Below are 21,148 nucleotides of genomic sequence, written 5' to 3'. Positions count from 1 at the left end.
GTCTGCAAACTACCATACAGACACAGTTCTATGTAATCATTATCCTGTTCCTAATTTTCTTTTCTTTCTTTCCTTTTTTTTTTTTTTTTTTTGAGACAGAGTCTTACTCTGTCACCCAGGCTAGAGTGTAGTGGCTCAATGCAACCTCACCTCCCAAGTACAAGCAGTTCTCCTACCTCAGCCTCCTGAATATCTGGGATCACAGGCGTGCACCACTAAGCCCAGCTAACTTTTTTTTTTGTTTTGTATTTTTAGTAGAGACAGGGTTTCACTATGTTGGACAGGGCTGGTCTCAAACTCCTGGCCTAAAATGATCTGCCCGCCTCAGCTTCCCAAAGTGCTGGGATTACAGCATAGGCCACTGTGCCCAGCCCTGCTCCTAATTCTAAAATAATGCACCACAACTTCAACCATCTTCATAGCACTTGCCCATCTAACCCCAATGTATGTATATATTACTTTTTAATAAATCATGTGGAAGTCCTAATGTAATATCACACACCTTATGAAATGCAGCTAGACTAGAAATGTTCAAAGATGGGATAACATGCACACAAATAGAAGTCGTGGGAGCCACCAGCCCCCACCAGCCCAGCAGTGGTGAGGGAAGGGAAAGGCTGGTCACCAGTGGGGGCAGTAAACCACTGGATCCATTCTTCATTCAAATGTATCTTTAAAATACACGTTTGGAAAAATAAAGAGGAACTCTGCAAGAAAAAGTGGGTTTGCAAGTTGATACGTGGTTCATGGTAATTTTTTAATTCTTTGCTTCCCCTAGGAAAAGTACCATCCCGCCAAAAGCCAAGGCCATAATCTCTTTTCAAGTTTAAATCAAACCCCAGAATTCATAAAGGAATATTGAACAGACTCAGAGAAAGGATTCTAGACTTGAGGCTTTCTAAATTAACTGAACATGCACTGGGATTAAGTTGTCTTCCTGGAGTAATTAAGAGAGGAAGGCAGCTCATCGGTTTAGAGACAGTTTACCTCCGAGGGCTGCTGGCCTTGTGCTAGGCACAGTTGGAAGCCACACCAGTGTAGGGCAGGAGAGCACACCCTACCTGATGGGGCTCATGGTGGTGCACAGGTGATTATGGTAATTACAATTCTGGAGGGTGTCTGAGGGGGCACAGAGGAGAGACGGCCTAACATGCGCTCTGCTGGCTTTTCCAATAACCACGTGACGCTGGCACCTAAAGGAAGAGTGGTTGGCAGAAGAGAGGGAAGACTGACCCTGGCAAAGCCCAAGTGATAGAAGAATCGAGGGCTTAGAGACAGCTGAAGGAATCACGAGATGAGGAGACCAAGAAGGGGCCCAGGTGAGGGGGAGGGCCCCTGTGGCCGTGAGGAGTCTGAGCTCACCTAAAGCATAAGAAAGCCCCATTGCTTTTAGAAAGATTCAGCTCTCATTCAGAATTCCACCCCGACTGCAGCTAGGAGAGGCAAGGCAGTGAGCCTGAACTAGAGACCTGGCCTTGGCCAGGCTGGAGAAGAAACTGAGGAGAGCAGTGAACAGTAACCACCGGGATGGCAGTGGTGGTGATGACACTAGGAGCCAGGTGTGTGGCACGAGTGCTTTATTTATTCCGTTAACTGACACAACCGTTTCCTGAGGTAGGAACACTGTCACCCTCATTTTCCAGGGAAGAAGATGAGGGCCTGAGGGCTTACGTGACTTACCTTAAGTCAGACACTTGAAGGAAAAATGAAACAATGAGACGTAAAAACTGTGAAGGTGCCAGGCGCAGAGGCTCACGCCTGTGATCCCAGCACTTTGGGAGACTGAGGCAGGTGGATCACCTCAGTCAGGAGTTTGAGACCTGCCTGACCATCATGGTGAGACCCCGTTTTTACTAAAAATAAAAAAAGTGTCGGGTGTGGAGGTGTGCACCTATATAGTCCCAGCTACCTGGGAGGCTGATGCAGGAGAATCACTTGAACCTGGGAGGCGGAAGTTGCAATGAACTGAGATGATACCACTGCCCTCCAGCCTGGGTGACAAAGTGAGACTCTATCTCAAAAAAACAAAAAAAACTGCTAAGGCAAATACGATGTCATGGAATCAACCCAGATGCCCATCAACAGCCGGCTGGATAAACTGGCTCCTATAGACCATGGAATACTACACAGCCATCAAAAAGAATGAAACCACGTCCTTTGCAGCAACATGAATGCAGCTGGAAGCCATTATCCTAAGTGAATTAATGCAGGAACAGAAACCACATACTCCATGTTTTCACTTACAAGTGAGAGCTAAGCATTAGGTACACATGGACATAAAGATGGGAACAAGAGACACTGGGGACTCCTAGAGGGGAGGGAGAGGGGAAAGGGTTGACAAAAGCTCCCTGTTGGGTACTACAACAGGTGGAGTGTCACTGGGTGATGGGATCATTCACACCCCAAACCTCAGCATCATGCAGTATACCCATGTAACAGAGCAGCATATGCACACCCGAATCAAAAGTAAAAGTTGAAGTTACAAAACATTTAAAAATGAAAAAAAACAAATAAGATGTCATTTAAAGCACACAGCAATAACTCTTTTATTGCTTTAGTGACATAAAATTCACATATAGAATATACCCACTGCGAGTGTAAAATTCAGTGACTTTTATAAAGTTATAGTTATGCAACCATCACCACAATCCAACTTTAGAATATTTCAATCATCCCAAAATATTTTCCTTGTGCCAGTGTGCAGTCAATCCCAACTCCCAGCCCCGGTCCCAACCACAGATCCACGTTCTGTCTCTAAAAATGTATGTGATAACAGTTGAAGTCCAAATATATTTAATCATGTTTGGATTTATTATTTTTCCTTCCACTGAAGACATCGTAAGTACCTAACAGCTACTTGAGGGGAACCAGGCGGCTTTATTTTTAGTTAGTATAACTTTATGCCATATGCTGTTTCCCTCCCACCTCTTTTTCCTCAGGGAAAGGATTTATTCTGCTCTTGGCATTGGTCTCTCTAGGACTGTATGATAATAAAGTCAAACGCATACCAAGTTAGCACGATCCGAAGTCAATATACTATCTTTTTAATCGTAGACGTTTCTCTGAACACAAAGAGAACACGTTATTCCAGTGAAGCCTTTGTTTTTGTTTTATGGAGTCATTACTAAGGAAAAATTATCATCCTCTCCACAGAACTACAACCAGCAGTCCGGGAGTATTTCCAACCCTGAAACGCTGTACCTGCACGTTCACAGCTCTCACAGTGCTACGACACAGCATCTGAATCAAAACACCTTTATTCCAACACCCCTTGCGTGGGAGAACTTGCTGAATTCACGAGGCTTCCATGAGACCTGATTTTCCTACCCTAAAATGAGGTTCAGGGGTAGGAAACCCTGCCTCTTCTTTCCTTCTTCCAAACTTCCGCTCTTTGGCAGACCGTGAGAAAAGGGGTTGTCTTCAGGCCAGTCCTTGAGTGATTTGCAGTCTTCCAAATGCACGAGCTTCCCACCCCAGCCACCACCAGCAGGCCTGGCTTTATCCTCTTCATGAATCTTCCTTCCCAGGCGCCTTTCTCAGAGGCTCTGTCCTTCCCTGGCCCCACCCTTTCCCCCACTGCATCACCAGGACGGTGGGTCTGTTTGTGGTTCCCAAGTTCCTCCTTTACTCAGGAAGTCTCAGCGAGAAGCAAGGGCAGGGTTCCCTGAGCCCTGTCTTCCCCTCCTGAGCCCTGCCTTCTACTCACACCTCACACTCAGGACCGAAACGGCCCACGCCATAGCCTCTTGCCTCCCAGCTCTCCCTGAGAGCTCACATGTATTCATCACCTCATGGGGACCTGGCAGTGGCCTGCTCAGCCCCTCTGGCTTCACCTCCTCCCCATCCAGCTGAGGCTGCAGGGTCTAGGGCTTCCACTATAGCCAAGGAAAACCTGTCAGGTCCAGCTGTGGTCCCCACAGTGGTGGCACCGCTCCTTGTACCTTTAAAATGGCTCTAGAGAAGCGGCTCTCAACTGGAGATGATTCTGCTCCCAAGAGCATGTTCATTTGGCAATGTCTGAAGACACTGAGCTGTCACACCCGGAAAGGGAAGTGGGGTTCTCATGGCATCTAGGGAATAGAACCAGGGATTTGCTAAACATCCAAACCCAGGTCAGCCCCCACGAAGAGTCTTCAGGCCCAAAATGTCAACTAAATGTGACCCTATAATAACCTCAAATTTAAACAAAAAAGGGCCAGGCAATGGTGGCTCACACCTGTAATCTCAACACTTTGGGTGCCAAGGTGGGAGGGGTGCTTGAACCCAGGAGTTTGAGACAAGCCTGGGCAACATAGTGAGACCCCATCTCTAAAAAAATACTAAAAATTAGTCAGGCATGGTGGCATGCACCTGTAGTCCCAGCTACTCGGGAGGCTGAGGTGGGAGGATCACTTAAGCCCAGGAGTTCGAGACTGCAGTGAGCTATGATCACGCCACTGCAGACATGCGGGCTGTGAAATCAAGTTTAGCATAAAGCTGCCCCTTACATATTTTAAATTTGGCCTAAAGGTTTCTCTCTACATAGTGAACTGTAACTTACATGGAGATGTCAATAGACTGTAACCTATTCTTATGCCAGTCACTGAGTTTTGGTCAATCAAAGTGGACCAATTGTTTCAGCCATGTTCAAATAAGGCAAGCTTTGGAACCAATCCAGCGGTTCCTGTGGTACCTCACTCGTGTTTTCTGTATGCATCACTTTCCTCTTTCTGTCCATAAATCTTCTTCCACTGCATGACTGTGCTGGAGTCTCTCTGAGCCTACGCTGCCTTGGGAGCCTGCCTGATTTGGGCATTGCTCTCCACTCAGTTAAACTCTATTAAATTTAATTTGGCTAAGATCTTTCTTTTAATAGGGCAAATACCAGCCCTTGCTGATCAGTTGACTGCTAAGTTTTGTAATCTTAGAAATGGACCGGTATTTTGAAGAGGACTCTAAGAGGCATGTAATCTCTCTGATCCAGGTATCCACACTTGTGCAGGGCCTGCACACAGGAGGGAATGTCACCATTCACCCAGTGCAAGTGATCAGAAGGCAGAGAAGGCTGGTGTCTTGGAAGAGACAAACAGCACATGAAGGGCCCTGGAAATGCACGCTGATTTAGAACCAGCAGCAAACATCAACTCCTTCTCATCCATCAGCTGCCTAGTAAAGACCAGGACTGGGTAACATGGGCAGGGAGGCAGGAATTGATCGAGAATGTTCAGGGCAATGGATTTCAACTATGTTTTATGTACTGGCAATTGCCCCCAGGGCCCTAACGCAGAGCAGCACTTCTTTTACCAGCATCACGTGTTATGCTTCCTCATATTTCATTTAATGAAAGGCTTCCTTGACTAAAAAGAATTTTAAAACCACTGGTCCAGGCGGGGCATGGTGGCTCACACCTGTAATCTCAGCACTTTGGGAGGTCAAGGCGGGTAGATTACGGGGTCAGGAAATTGAGACCATCCTGGCTAAGACGGTTAAACCTTGTCTCCACTAAAAATACAAAAAATTAGCCAGGCCTGGTGGCATGTGCCTGTAGTCCCAGCTACTCGGAAGGCTGAGGCCAGAGAATTGCTTGAACCTGGGAGGTGGTGGTTGCAGTGAGCCGTGATTGCACAATTGCACTCCAGCCTGGGTGGCAGAGTGAGACAACATCTCAAAAAAACCACTGGTTCAGCATCTGTGTATCAGGGTGTATCAATTAAGATTCTTAATTGCAAGAAGCAGAAATCAACAATGCCTGATTTAAGCAGAGAAGTACTTTGCTAAGAGGATAATAAGGAGGCAGGGGTGGGCAATTAGGAACAAGAGGCAAACATACCCCAGGACTGGTCAGGTAAGGACCCCACTGCAGCAATGCAAAGCCCTCAGTACCAAGCCTGTGCAGCCAACAGCACCAGCCCTGGCCACCACTTACTGCCACTAGCCACACAGTCTCTGCCATCCCAAGGACTCAGCCTCTATAAATTATTCCCACAGCCAGACTGAGTTCTTCATAGTTCCTGAGCTTTTGGTGCCACCGGCTCTCAATCAGAGATTAGGATGATTGCACCGACCTGCAGAGCCCAGACCCTAGCTGCAAAGGATGTTGGGAAGTGAATCTCTGCATCTGTATTTTTCCCACTGGGTGGTGGACTCTGCTGCTCACCAAGTGTCTAAGGAAGGAAATTTTCCAAGCACAGAAAGGGATCTAAAAGGATGACAGTGGGTATGTACAGAAAAAACTCTCTCAAGCCGTGTTTTTCCTCTACTTTCACACCAAAACGATCAACACAGAAGACTTCTGTGACTGTATTAGTTTGTTTTCACACTGCTATAAACATATACCTGAGACTGGGTAATTTATAAACTAAAGAGGTTTAATTGACTCAGAGTCCCACATGGCTGGAGAGGCCTCAGGAAACTTACAATCATGGCAGAAGGGGAAGAAAGGCACGTCTTATATGGCAGCAGGAGAGAGCATGGGGGTGGGGGAACTGCCAAACACTTCTAAACCATCAGTTCTCATCAGCACTCACTCACTATCATGACAATAGCATGGGGGAAACTGTCCCCATGATCCAAACCCCTCCCACCAGGTCCCTCCCTTGACATGTTGACAATTGAAGAAGAGATTTGGGCAGGGACACAGAGCCCAACTATGTTAGTGACCCAATGTGTAGAGTTTTTCCCACACACACCAAGCATCAGAAACCAGCCGGGTGTCCTCCAATTCAGTTTATATACTACCTACCTGGAGGTACAACCAGACCCCCCCACTGGTTTGGGGCTCAGTCTCCACTAGTCACAAGTCTGAACCTCCAGAACTTCTGACCAACGGGCTTCAAGTTGGGGTCTCCATGATCCCCTGTTTGGGTTTGGTTAATTTGCTGAAGCAACCACAGAACTCGGGGAGACACTTACTTAAGGTTTACTGGCTCATGGTAAAGCAGAGGTGTCCAATCTTTTGGCTTCCCTGGGCCACATGGAAGAAGAACTGTCTTGGGGCATACATAAAATACACTAACACTAATGACAGCTGATGAGCTTAAAAAAAAACTCCTAATATTTTAAGAAAGTTTATAAATTTGTGTTGGGATGCAGCCCATCCTGGGCTGCAGGCCATGTGTTGGACAAGCTTGTTATAAAGGATACTGCAAAGAATACAGATGAAGAGATGCATAGGACAAGGTATGGCAGAAGGAGCACAGAGCTCCCATGCCCTCCCTGGGTTGCTGCCCTCTAGGAACCTCCATGTGTTCAGCTATCCAGAAGCTCTCAAACCTAGTACTCTTGGGTTTCTATGGAAGCGTTTCTTCTCTCAGGGCATGAGACAAGTCCGTCTCAGGGAGGGTCTTAGGAAAAGACCCACAATAAAAAAGGGAGGGGAAGATTAGAGTCCTGCCTTGAAGCAGGTGAAAGAAAGGCAGGACAGAGATTCAACTTTCCTGAGGCCTAATGCACCCAACATTGTAACAAAAGAGTGAAATTAGGGATATGGTAGTTATGAGCTAGGAACTGTGGGTGAAAACCAGTGTATATCATAACAACACCACAGTAAGACCTAAGTCCCCATGAAAGTGAAATACACTGACAAGAGGAAAAAAGGGCCCAAGTATTATTTATATTGTATGTATAACTATTTAACATAAACATGTATTGGCATATTTTTTATGTTTTAAATATTTCATATGAAAAGTAAAATCCCCTACTTGGACATCGAAAATGAACTCCACAGTTTGGCCTTGAACTATGTAAAACACCAAGGTCATGGCACCTGACTCTGATGTTAGCAGCCATCAGGCAGGTTGCTTTGAAACTAATCAGATGCCAGCTACCCTTGAGCTGGGCTGAAACTAACTACAAGAAGAGTTTACTATTAACGAGTGAGAAGGCAGTGTATGGCCAACTGTATATATAGGTCTTCCCAAGTATACTTACTCACTGAGAAAGTGGAAGAAGCAAAGACACAATTAACACCAAAGATAAAGATCTATTTTAAAAGATGGGTGTATTTATAATTCACACATACTCAGACACTCCGTGGGAGGAGACACGTACAAACATATGTCTGTGGTCAGACACATACAAATCCATGGAGATGTGAAAAGCAAGAAAGATTTACTCAAACCAGATTCAATCAACGATATCTGAACTATGAAAGATAATTCCAAGGTCTTTGATCTCAAGTTTGACCTCTGACCAAGTCTGACTCACTGCTGGAGTTGTTTTGCACAAGTAAAATTAATTTAAACACTTATAATTTAGAGTCACTATATATATATATATATATATATATATATATATATATATATATATATATATATATTATTTGTTTTAAGCTAGCAACATGTGTTTTGGCTTTTCTGCGGGGTCCACTCATTTTTGTGTATCTATTCACACAAAAGTATACCTGGAAAATCTGAGGTTTAGAGTATAGTCAAAATGGATTTTTGCTTAAAAATATGAAGCATGGGGCTGGGCACGGTGGCTCATGCCTGTAATCCCAGCCCTTTGGGAGGCCAAGGTGGGAGGATTGTCTGAGCCCAGGGGTTCAAGACCAGCCTGGGCCATATAATGAGGCTCTGTTTCCACAGATACAATAAAAATTAGCCAGGTGTGGTGGTGCACATCTGTAGTCTCAGCTACAGATGGAGGCTGAGGCAGGAGGATTCCTTGAGCCTCAGAGTTTGTGGCTGCGGTGAGCTGTGATGATGCCACTGTACTTTCACAGCCTGGGCAACACAGTGACACCTTGTATATATATATTTTTAAAAAAAAAAGAAACATAGAAAAAGGTAAAATGAAGCAAAACTATTCTATTCTAAGCGAGAAGATAAGATGGAAGGAGACTGAAGTGATATGGTAATAAGGACAGTTAACTGTTGGACTGGATCTCCAATGCAGTTGGGAGATGAACAGGTCATCTACAGTGAATGACCAGGCAACATCCAGAAGCCAAAACTAGCTGGAAATCTTAAGAACACAGCATTTTTATAGATTAAAGACACTATATTTTTCAGGGCGATGTCCGAGGACATATATGTAATACTTTGCACTTGGAATCTATGGGAGGGGAATGAAGAAAAAAAGACTTTAATCTTTCTTGAGGGGAGCTCTGAAAAAAAAAGACACTTTTAAAATGAAACCAAAGAGAAGCAGGCTCTGCAATGACTGATACAGGTTTCCATGAAGTGAAGAGCATACTGACTTAACTCTCCACAGCAGGGGTTAAAAAGAACAAGGAAATAAACATTTTATATATATATAATATGTACCTTTTTTTTTGGAGACAGAGTCTTACTCTGTCACCCAGGCTGGAGTGCAATGGTATGATCTTGGCTCACTGCAACCTTTGCCTCACAGGTTCAAGCAATTCTCCTGCCTCAGCCTCCCGAGTAGCTGGAACTACAGGCACCCGCCACCATACCCGGCTGATTTTTGTATTTTCAGTAGAGACGAGGTATGGCCATGTTGGAGACCTCATAGGCGCCAGAAGTCTGGGGCAGCCACCATCAAGAAGCCTCTCTCAGGGGCCAGAACTCCTTTGCCAGTATGGATTTCTCAAGTTGGGACTGCATAATTAAAGCAGTGGCAGTTTTTTTTTTTTTTTTTTTTTTTTTACAGCTCTTTTTCCCAAAAAAAGTCAGCACTTTGCCATGATATGTGTGCTCTACAATACAAACCAAATCTAATATACATATATATAAAACTGGCCAGGCACGGTGGCTCACGCCTGTAATCCCAGCACTTTGGGAGGTTGAGGCAAGCAGATCAAAAGGTCAGGAGTTTGAGACCATCCTGGCCAACATGGTGAAACTTCATCTCTACTAAAAAAAAAAAAAAAGTTATGGATATCTCCAACTCCTGACCTCAGGTGATCTTCATGTCTGCCTCAGCCTCCCAAAGAGCTAGGATTACAGGTGTGAGCCACTGCACCCAGCCAAAATGTATAATTTTTAACGTACATAGAAAATGTCATTTGTGGGTGATGGTGCAGGCAAAACCTATGAAAGATGTTCCTTCAAGGTTATTTCCTGGCCCAGGGGCCTGTATTTGCAGATATTGTGATGAAATTGCCAAAGCTCACCTCTCCTTGGAGTTATTTTGGTGAAATTTCTAAAGCTCACCCAGCATACTGTCCATTATATGTTGGCTTTTGATAAAAAAAGTGCTAAACTTCCATCAAAAATGCATAACTTAAGTGTGAAAACCAGAGGACACCAAATACTTCTCGAGGACATTGTTAAAGCCCAGTTCAGACCAAACACACTCCAGCCAGAATCATGGAGTGTGGGGGTTCAGTCAGGGTGGTGGGAAAAATTATAAAGATCGTTATAGAAAGTAGTCACAAACTTTCTTGGAAGGCCAGGGGGGTTGTATAGCTTCAGTAAAAGGTTTGGCAGCTGAATTCTACTAAATTCAGGAAGGCAGCTGAATTCTACTAAAAGCTTAGGGCACAGATATGTAGGAAGGTAGAGGAGTTTATCTAAATAGCTTGTTTACTCAAATGATCGTAAAACCAATTTTTGATCATATGCATGGGGAACTGCTCTTTACTCAGGGGGTTGGCAAAGTCAATTATCCTCTAGTGGTGTTATCTCAAGACCTTTGTCATTTAATCTGTACTAAATAAATGTGAACTTCGCTGGCTGATTAGGGCCACGGCTGCTGACTCTGTGAGTGGCGCAGACCCCTAAGCACACTCTTCCACTGATATCTGTGTCAGAGTGCATTTGTTCATCCATCGCTAAGTCAGAGTCTACCAGTCAGACCCAACAGTTGGTGGCCTGTGTGAGGAATGCCGCAATGCAGATCACAATGGAACCCTCAAAAATAAAAGTGAAGAAGACTGCGCAGTCAGTAAGTTGATACGTCAGTAAGTCATTGGTGTCGCTTAGGATTATGACATCCCAAATGAAGTTCTCTAGGCTCTTTTCCAGTTGGGAGGTTTGTTTCTGTAGGATGTTGGGCACTTTTTCCTATTACAAAACGATTATTCCAGGTTATGTCCTGGTACAATGACACCATGACTAAGGGGTGAGGAAGAAGGGAAGACGGAGTGAAAGGGAATCAACACAAAGATACCTTGTCCGTTTTCAGCTTAGAAACAAGTTTGAAAATGACCCACACAGATCTGAATAGACGTTTTTCCAAAGATATACAAATGACCGGCAAAGATATGACAGGATGCTAAACCTCATTAGTCATTAGGAAAATGCAATTTAAACCCCCAACGAAATACCACTTCACTCACACTAGAATGACTTTAATCAAAAAGACAGATGATGACGACTGTTGATGAGGATGTAGGGAAATTGGCCCTCACACTTTGCTGGTGGAAACGTAAACTGGGGCAGCCACCCTGGAAACAATCTGGCAGTTCCTCAAAAAGTGAAACATAAAATTACCCTATGACCTGGCAATTCCACTCCTAGGTATATACCTAAAAGAAATGAAAATATTTGTCCATATAAAAACTTGTACATAAATGTTCTTAGTAGCATTATTCATAATAGCAAACAACCCAAACATCCATCACCTGATGAATGGATAAAGAAAATGTGGTACATCTGTATAGCAGAATATTATTCAACAAATAAGAAAAAAAAGAAAACTGATACACGATTCACCATGGATAAACCTTGAAAACATTACACAAAGTAAAAAAAGATACAAAGTTCACATACTGTATAATCTGTATGCAATATCCAGAAAAGGCAAAGTCACTGAGACAAAAACTAGAAGGTAGATGGGGCCAAAAGTAGATGGAGCTGATGGGCAGGAAGTAACTGCTAAGGGGTATGGGGTCTGTTTTTAGGCCGATGAAAATGTTATGAAATTAGATAGTAATAACTGTCACATAACTGTGTGAATATATAATAATAAAAACCGATGGGCACAGTGGCTCATTCCTGCAGTCCCAGCACTTTGGGAGGCTGAGGTGGGTGGATCACAAGGTCAGGAGCTCGAGATCAGCCTGACTAATATGGTGAAACCCCATCTCTACTAAAAATATAAAAATTAGCTTGGCGTGGTGGCATGCACCTATAATCCCAGCTACTCAGGAGGCTGAGGCAGGAGAACCACTTGGACCTGGGAGGTAGAGGTTGCAGTGAGCCAAGATCACACCACTGCACTTCAGCCTGGGCAACAGAGAGAGACTCTGTATCCAAAATAATAAAATAAATAAATAAATCCAAGCCTTGCACAGCCCGGCATTCCTGACTTCCTGGGATGAGGAGGAAGAAATCCTCAAATTGAATCAGATAATTTCTTCAAGTGCTGGCAGGGCTGCACTCCAAGAGGACAGGGCACTTTACCCCCAGTTAAATTTGTCTCTGCATACTTTCTAGATCTAGAAAGGCTAGGAAACAGCTGTCTTCTTTCTTAATCTCTGGCCCCATATCCAAGTTTATGGGTTTGCTCCCTCTGCACCTAAAGGAGTTTGGGCTCTGGGCAATCCCTGTCTCATCAAGCACTCACTTCATGCAAGTCAGCTTATATTCTTTAAGTTTCCTTTTGTGTAAAGAGGACATAGTTTACGCACCTCACTGAGGTGGTGTGAGCATAAAGTTAGTTAATGAATCTCAAAGGCAACAACAGGTAAGACAAAATAAATAACAACTGTTAGCAGTCACTTATCCTTCCCACAAATGCCTGAGTGTGGGAACTACTGTGCAAACACTCCGTTATATGTGCATGGCTCCTGCCCTTATGAAACCCTCAGTCCACAGGGCAGACAGCACCAACACACAATTACAACAGAGTGACGGTCAAAAGGGAAATATGTGCTGCCAGGGGAGCCCGTAGCTGACGTGCTTAACCATGGAAGTCAGGGAAAACCGTGCTTGAGTTAGCTTCACTGGGGTCACTCTGAACCTTGCCCTTCGCCGGCAATTCTAAACAGCACTGCAGACCAGCTTGGCTAATATGGTGAAACCCTGTCTCTACTAAAAATACAAAAATTAGCAAGTGTGGTGCATGTCTGTAGTCCCAGCTACTCAGCAGGCTAAGGCAGGAGAATCGCTTGAACCTGGGAGGCGGAGGTTGCAGTGAGATGATACTGAGCCATTGCACTCCAGCCTGGGCAACAGGGCGAGACTCCATCTCAAATAATAATAATAATAATAATAATAATAATAATAATAATAAAGGGCATTATATTCCAAATGGCACTAAACCTCTACCTGAAATTGGTGCCCAGGGTTTGGCAAATTCACACATCAATCTTACCTGTAGCCAAGGGCAAGCAAGAAACTTGGCCAATTGGAGGCTGCTGCATGGGGGTGGCAGTGTAGAAGGCCCCAGGTCACTGCTCTCATTTCAGAGGAAAACCCAGACTAGCAAATCTGAAGGAGAGAAGTGTGAGGGAGTGAATCCCAGGCCCTAAGAGCTGGCCCATATCTACTATGGCCCAGCAAGGAAGCCATTCCTCTTGGCAGAGTAGTGTGTCACTCCAGGAACTCAAATGCAGCTTTCTCTAGCATTTAAACTGTGACACAAGTACCTGGAAATTGTCATCTCTCCAGAAAACAAATTAGAGGAGCAAGTTGCTCACAAACAGCCCAGAAGTAAACCCGAAATTTTCCTTAAACCATCTTGTCGTGGGTTGAATTGTGTTGCGCAAATTTCCGTGTTGAAGCCCTAAGCCCCAGTACTTCAGAATGTGAGTGCGTTTGGAGATAGGGCCTTTAAAGAGCTGGTTAAGGTAAAAGGAGGCCATCCGGGTAAGCGCTCATCCATTATGACTGGTGACCTCATAAGAAGTGATTTTTGGTACAGAGGAAAGACCATGTGAAGACACAGGGAGAGGACGGTCATCTGGAAACCACAGAAAGAGGACTGAGCACAAATCAAGCTGGATGACGTCTTGATCTCAAACTCCCAGCCTCCAGAACTGTGAAACGATCATTTCTGTTGTTTAAGCCCCTCAATCTGTGAGACTTTATTATAGCAGCCCTAAAAACCAAACACATCTTTCTTTTTTGAGACAGAGTCTTCCTCTGTCGCCAGGCTGGAGTGCAATGGCGCGATCTCTGCTCACTGCAACCTCTGCCTCCCGAGTTCAAGCGATTATTCTGCCTCAGCCTCCCAAGTAGCTGGGACTACAGGCACGTTCCACCACTCCTATCTAAGTTTTGTATGTTTAGTAGAGACAAGGTGTCACCATATTGGCCAGGCTGGTCTCTAACTCCTGACCTCGTGATCAGCCCACCTCAGCCTCCCAACGTACTGGGAATACAGACATAAGCCACCGTGCCCAGCCCAAACACATCTATAGAACAGCCACTCTTCCTTCTCAGAATTCAAGGGCATTTGGTAGCAACTGTGATCATTTTCTCTCTCTGTGGAAAAAGTCTCAGGATTGGAAGGGACTTTTGTGATTTGAAAGAAATGCATGCATTTAAATACATAATCTTAACCAATAGAATCAATCAATGGAAACACCACAGCAGTCTGAATGAACACAAATATGGTATTTGAAATCAGGGGTTATGGGTGATCTCACAGTCTCATTTCTCATTCTTCATCACGTTTATTTTGCTTGGGTTGACCAATGACAAAAAGTCCCATTTTTTGTTTGGTTGTTTGCTTGTTTGTGAGACGGGGGTCTCAGTATGTTGCCAGGGCTGGTCTCAACCTCCTAGGCTCAAGTGATCCTTCCACCTCGGCCTCCCAAAGTGCTGGGATTGTAGGTGTGAGCCACTGTGCCTGGCCTCCTGATTTTCATAGTTAAGTGGTTGCAAATGGTAATATCTTAAACATCCATTTTGTAATTCCAAACGCTCTTAATAGAATTTACCTCAAAGTTTAAAAGATAAAATTCAACTTAGAATTCCTTTTCTAAGTTGAAATTCTAACAATACCTAGCAACTACTTGCATTTTTATTATAAATTCAGGAGACATCCAAACTGACACAACACAAAAAGTTACAAATCAACTCCAAACACTCTGGCCTGGCATTAAACTGAGCTCAGCAAATGTATACTGTAATGGACAGCTTCTTGTGCAGTTTCACTTGTGTGGACATGTATTCAATGTTTTCAGAATTAGACTTCAAGATTCAATTCAGAACATTTGTAAAAGACGTGTGGCATCACGAACTTGGGAAGGCATTGATAAGCCACAGTCCCGTCCTCCTGCCTGAATCCCTCTCAGTTTACAGCATGCATTGGTTCTGTGAGCAGCTCACCTGCATCACTGAAGACAATGCTGACTAGTACAGGTATTAAATCAAAATAAAAGCTCGCTAGGACTTTGCCTTTTTTATTTCTAATAGTTGCAGGAGACTTTTCAGGAGAAATTGGGATAATATATCAATTTGAGTCAAACTATCCATTTATGAGTCAAATTCTTGACTTCATAAATACAATCTGAACCATTTAACAACGGGGATATGTTCTAAGAGACGGATCATTAGGTGATTTCGTCGTTGTGCAAACTTCACGGAGTGGACTTTCACAGACCTAGATGGTGGAGCCTGCTCCTAAGCTGTAAACCTACATAGTGTGTTATTGTACTGAAGACTGTAGACAGTTGTAATACACTGGTCTTTAAGCATAGAAAAAGCATAGTATACATACGGTATACCATGTAAAATATGGCGCATCTGTGTAGGGTACTTGCCGTGAATGGATCTTCCAGGACTGGAAGTTGCTCTGAGTGAGGGGTGAGTGGTGACAGAATGTGAAGGCCCAGGACGTGACTGTGCACTACTGTAGACTTTATAACACTGTGCACTTAGGCGATACTAAACTAAACGTTTTGCTTTCTTCACTAATACATTACCCTTAGCTTACTGTAATGATTTGACTTTATAAATGTTTACATTTTTGATCTTTTTGACTTTTGTAATAACATAGCTTAAAACTCAAACACAGTACAACTGTATAAAAACGAAGTATAAAAACATTTTCTTTCTTTATATCCTTTATAAGCCTTTTCTATTGTTAAATATCTTTCTTTCTTACTTTTTAAACTTTTTTGTTAAAAACTAAGACACACACACATTATCCTCAGCCTTCATGGGGTCAGGATCATGCAGGTATCACTAGGCAACAGGAATTTCCAGTTCATTATAATCTTCTGGGACCACCATCATATACACAGGCCGTCACTGACCAAAATATTCCTCAGTGCATGACTGCCTTTTCCAGAGACTGACTTTTTCAGTCAATCTCCTAGAGGACAGAACGGTGGGTCAATGACAACCTGCAGTTACCTGTTGGGGTCTTCAGTAAACATGGACAGCAAACACTGAATCCACGTTAAATAAACAACTTGGGTACAATGCTAATCTTTTTAAAAGACATAATAGATGTTCTTCTAACCAACTTCCACTCAAGGGACCTATTAAAGTGTCCCCATTCCCTTTTAAAACAAGCTGAGGATGCCCATGGCGCAATGAGTATGCCTGGCTTGATCGGCTGTGAGTAAGGCACCATGTGCTTACCAGAGAGTCAACTGTATGTGTCCTTAAACTGTACATGTCAGTTGTACATATTACTGTGATCTTCTAAAATGTGATAATCAACTGGTGAAATACAAGCACGAGCGGAAAGATGAGCTGTTTCTTAGAAAACGAAGATGGGTGCTTGAAAAGCTTCTTCAAAAGCAAGTTGTTTAGGAAATTGCTGTCAAAATAAGCACGGGTACGACAATTAAAGTCATCAAATTATACTATCCTGCAATCAGTTTGCTTTGCAAATATGCTTGTTCCACTTTGAAGAGACAAACCCTAGGACAAATACACACGCTCACAGACACATCATGACGTCATTATATATCCGGGTACTTATGAACAACCATAACCTAGGGAACCCAAGCCAGGCTGGTTAGGAGAGCATCGGGTCTAGAATGCAGGCTGGGTGATGAATAAATACAACGACTCTGAGAAGCATTACTCAACAGAATAATTACTCAACAAATGAAACTTTGGAGTCTGACTGCAAAGACTTTGGATTGTAATCCGAGTTCCGCCGTCTAAAAGCAGTAACATTTCTCAGCTTCCCTGAGCCATGTCTTCTGTGTCTATAACTTACCTATGGGCCTCAGCCACAGCAACTGTCAGTGTTAATTATCATTGTTTCTGTTCTAGCACAGCCTCTACTACCAGTGGACACGAAAAGTCGACGATCAAGAGAGGGAGAGGGGAAGAACGCGAAGCATTTTGCTATTTAAAATGAGTCCTCAAATTAAAACTTTAAAAGATTGGGAATCACTTTGAAAAGAAAACAACAACAACAAAAAACCTACCCATAAGACAATACAATAATCTGAAGCCACAGAGGCTGCCCACCAAGGAAGGAAGGGGCTCTGAGACTGCTGGCAGTTGAGACCAAGGCCTAATGTCACCCAATTATTGACTTTTTCCCATTCAAGAAACAGAAACTGCTTAAAAAAAAAAAAGTCAGATTGAATTTGCTTCAAAGAAAATACCCTCTAGAGAAGTGTTTTTTAACAGGATACTGGAAATTGTTTTAAAACAACAACAACCCACCTGAGACCTCCCTCTTTTAGCATAAGCTGAGAAAGACAAAGTTCCAGTTCTATTCTCCAGTTTTTGGGTGAGCAAACAAGGTTGCAGATCCATAGCACATCCAAAGCACGTGCAGCCTCAAATGTGGGCACGACGTTCTGTTGGCTAAGCACTGCATTTCAGGAGTGCACAGCAGCCTCTAGGGAAAACAATTTAAGGCCTGGCTTAACAGCTTGATCAGGTAATGGCTGAACCAAAATAGAATTCACAGGAAACAAGGGCCGATTGGTAACAAACAACAAATCACTATTAGCTGGGGACTGTAGTCAGTAAACAAAACCCAGGGTTTTCTTCTCGTTTGTTTGAGACAGGGTCTAGCTCTGTGTCCAGGCTGGAGAGCCGTGGCAGAATCTCAGCTCACTGCAACCTCCACCTCCCAGGCTCCAGCTACCCCCTACATCAGCCTCCCAAGTAGCTGGGACTATGGGTGTGCACCACCACCTTTGGCTAACTTTTGTAATTTTGTAGAGATAGGATTTCACCATGTTGCCCAGGTTAGTCTCAAACTTCTGAGCTCAAGTGATCCACCTGCCTCGGCCTCCCAAAGTTGGGATTACAGGTGTGAGCCACCGCGCCCAGCCAACCCAAGCTTTCTTTATTCAGAGTCTGCAAGAGGGATTCCAGACTTCTCTTTATAATGAAATGTTTACTCTGAGCACACCTCTCCAGGGTTCCCGGTCACTTGACTTCAGCAGTTTGGCTGCTGTCAATCAAGACATTACATAAGAACTTTGGCCTCATGAAGAAGAGGGTGAGGAAGCTGCTAAGGTTCCCTAAATATTTGTTGAGGACTAACACCCTGTCAGGTAGAGCAGGACGTTTTCGTGGCATTTCCTGGATGTTAAGATGTGAGAAGTCATCAGTGTGGAATTCCACCCAGCTGTAAATCACCACACACAAACCAGAATGTCCATGACGAGCAAACAGAATTTCAGTGAAATGCATCACTTGGTTACTGACAGAGATCATTAGGGAATTCTGGGATAAAATCCTTTGTAAGGTCAAGTAATTTTTTTTTTTTTTTTTTTTTTTTGAGAGACAGGGTCTCACTCTGTCACTGAGACTGGAGAACAATGGCATGAACACAGTTCACTGCAACCTTGAATTCCTGGGCTCAAATGACCCTCTTACCTCAAGCTTCCGATTAGCTGGGACTATAGGCATGTAGTCCCACTACCACTAACTACCCAACTCAGCTAATTTTTAAAATTTTTGTAGCAATAGGGTCTTGCTATGTTGCCCAGGCTGGGGAAGGTCATTTTGAAGATAAAATGACACACACCTTGCTGCTTATAAGCTTGGCATTTGAATACCAGATTCTCTCACTGTGAGGATCCTTGTGTGGGAGCCTGCCGTGTCCCTGGCTGAGTATTTCGGATCATAAGCCTCAGTAGACAGCCCAGCTTGGACCTCCCCCTCCTCAGCAGTGTGTGCGTGCGTGGAGGAGAGGGGATGTTGACTTTCAGCCTCAATTGTCACTAGGCCACTACATTCCTCCCTCTAGACCCTAACCTCCCATCCGCCTGACTTGGTCCTCTCCCCTCATCCCTGATCAGATGCTGAGTTCTCACGTACCTGCAAAGCCAAGCAGACAGCGACCAAATCTCTGTGCTCTCAGGTCTCTTAGGACGCTTCGCATCCTCCCTCATCCCACACATCATCCTGGAAATACCCGCTGAATGTGTGTGTCCTGAGACAGTGAGCTCCCTGACCACAAGGTGGGGTCTTCCCATGCCAGTGCTTCTGACCTCATCAGGTAGTGAGCACGAAGCAGCTGCTCAGTGTTGAACGGAATGTATGTGAACCTCTCCTGATAGAAACAGTTACCCAAGTCCCCAGAGCGTGCCCTGGTTCTGTATGTGGGCCTTGTCAGATGCCCCATCTGCAAAGGGCAGACTGACCTCATACTCCATCTGCTATGGACCTAAGACCCCATATACAGGGCACAACAGTGGCCGAGGGGAAGGGGAAGGTGAATGCCCTACAGCCTGTAAAATAACACAGAGGCACATGTGTCAGCCCCAGGGTTTCTTATTATATGTGCCTCTGCACCTATCCCCTAGAAACCTCAGAGCATTTCAAACTAGGTACCTGCTGAATCTCACACTACCCAAAATACAGGCAAGTCTTGCCAGTTTTTACCTCTAAAAGCTTTCTCATCTCTGCCCACTTCCCCATCAACCCGGGCATTATTGCCTTTAGCCTGAATCCCGCGATAGCCTCTTCACTCAACTCCTAGGACCCACTCCATGTGCCACCCCCAGCAGCCAGACTATCTGGTAAGAGGTCGTTTCATCAGCCTCTGCTTCTAACTGTCTGTGGCATCCTCCTGCTGTTAGAAGAAAAGCCTTGAAGGCCCCACCTAATCTGGCGTGGCCTTGCTCTGCAGCCCAACCCACCTGTCACTCTAGAACTCTGACCCTCTGTCTGGAATCAGCAATCTCAGGGCCTCTGCACTTGTCAGTTCCTCCATGGAGCATTCTTTTCCCCAGCTTGCTCCGTGCCCAGCTTCTTCTCATCCATCAGCTTTCAGCTGAGGCCTTCCCTGACCCCCATCTACACAGGCTCCATCACCCTCAGCATGCACCAATATCTGTAACTACTGATCTGTGTGTTAACCTGTTTGTGTCTCTGCCTAGAACAGAAGGTCCACGAGTGCAGGGACTTTGTCTTGTTCTCTACTTTATTACCAGAGCCTGATACGGAACCTGGTACCTAGTGGGGGCTCCAAACAGATCTGCTAATTGATTGAATGAATGGATGAATGAGTGAATAAGAAAAGAATGGATACCCCCTGAGGAAATCAATACCATCAAACTCCCAAGGAACCTTCAAATCAGACCCAAAATGGGCCCAGCTTCCTTAAAAAAGTAACACCTTTCCCTTTAGTGAAATAAACCCTAAGTCCTGCCTACATTGAAACTTCCCTGCATTCACATTGTCTTCTCTTACAAATCTACAACATTCTTCTTACTGATCATCTTTCTATTTAGAAACAACTTAGAGTTCCTTGGCTCAGAAAACCGGAACTTGACCTTGGAGTCAGGCCCAAGGTCACAGACTCATACTTGAGGGGCTGGGTGGAGAGCCCTGACACCCTCTGAATTGGTTCTACCTCTGGCCCCAAGCCCCATCCTTTAGAGAAACAAAAATGAGAAAAAAGCAGAGATCCCCAGAGGCCTGACGTAATCTCAGGGTTGTAGGGAAGCTCTACTTCTCCCCAAGACCCTGTTGCCTGGCCAAAGACCCAAGGGAGGGAGGAAATGTGGGTGGGCTGGGAGTGAGAGGCAGCGGAAGGGCATGGAGTCTGGGAAGACACGCCTAATCCGGCCTAATCCCTCTGCTTTGAAAGCAGACAAACCTCAAATCCTGACTCCAGTATCTACATTTCTGAAGGCCACACAGATGCTATTTAACCTATCGGAGCCTCAGTTTCCACAAGCATAAAATGGATTTCACGATTTCTACTTTAATAAGATTGCTGGGCAGTCTTTCCCAGACGTTACACCTGGCTGCATCCACCTACCCTTCAGTCTCCCAGGATGAGCCTATCGTTAATATGAGAAAAATACAACCCTGTCTCAATCATTCCCTGTGACTTGCCCCCCAAATCTGGCTTTACTAGACTGTTTTGAGGC

At 44.4% G+C, this 21,148-nt stretch overlaps 1 protein-coding gene across 5 annotated transcripts in view; it reads right to left on the bottom strand.

Annotated features, from left to right (window-relative positions):
- Nucleotides 1–21,148, bottom strand: part of EEPD1 (endonuclease/exonuclease/phosphatase family domain containing 1) — a 141,874-nt gene that overhangs the window by 112,764 nt on the left and 7,962 nt on the right. The gene's annotated exons all lie outside the window — the stretch shown is intronic.

This window comes from Callithrix jacchus, chromosome 11 (genome assembly GCF_049354715.1).
Source record: "Callithrix jacchus isolate 240 chromosome 11, calJac240_pri, whole genome shotgun sequence".
Lineage (NCBI taxonomy): Eukaryota > Metazoa > Chordata > Mammalia > Primates > Cebidae > Callithrix > Callithrix jacchus.
This window is presented reverse-complemented; position numbering and strand designations above follow the sequence as displayed.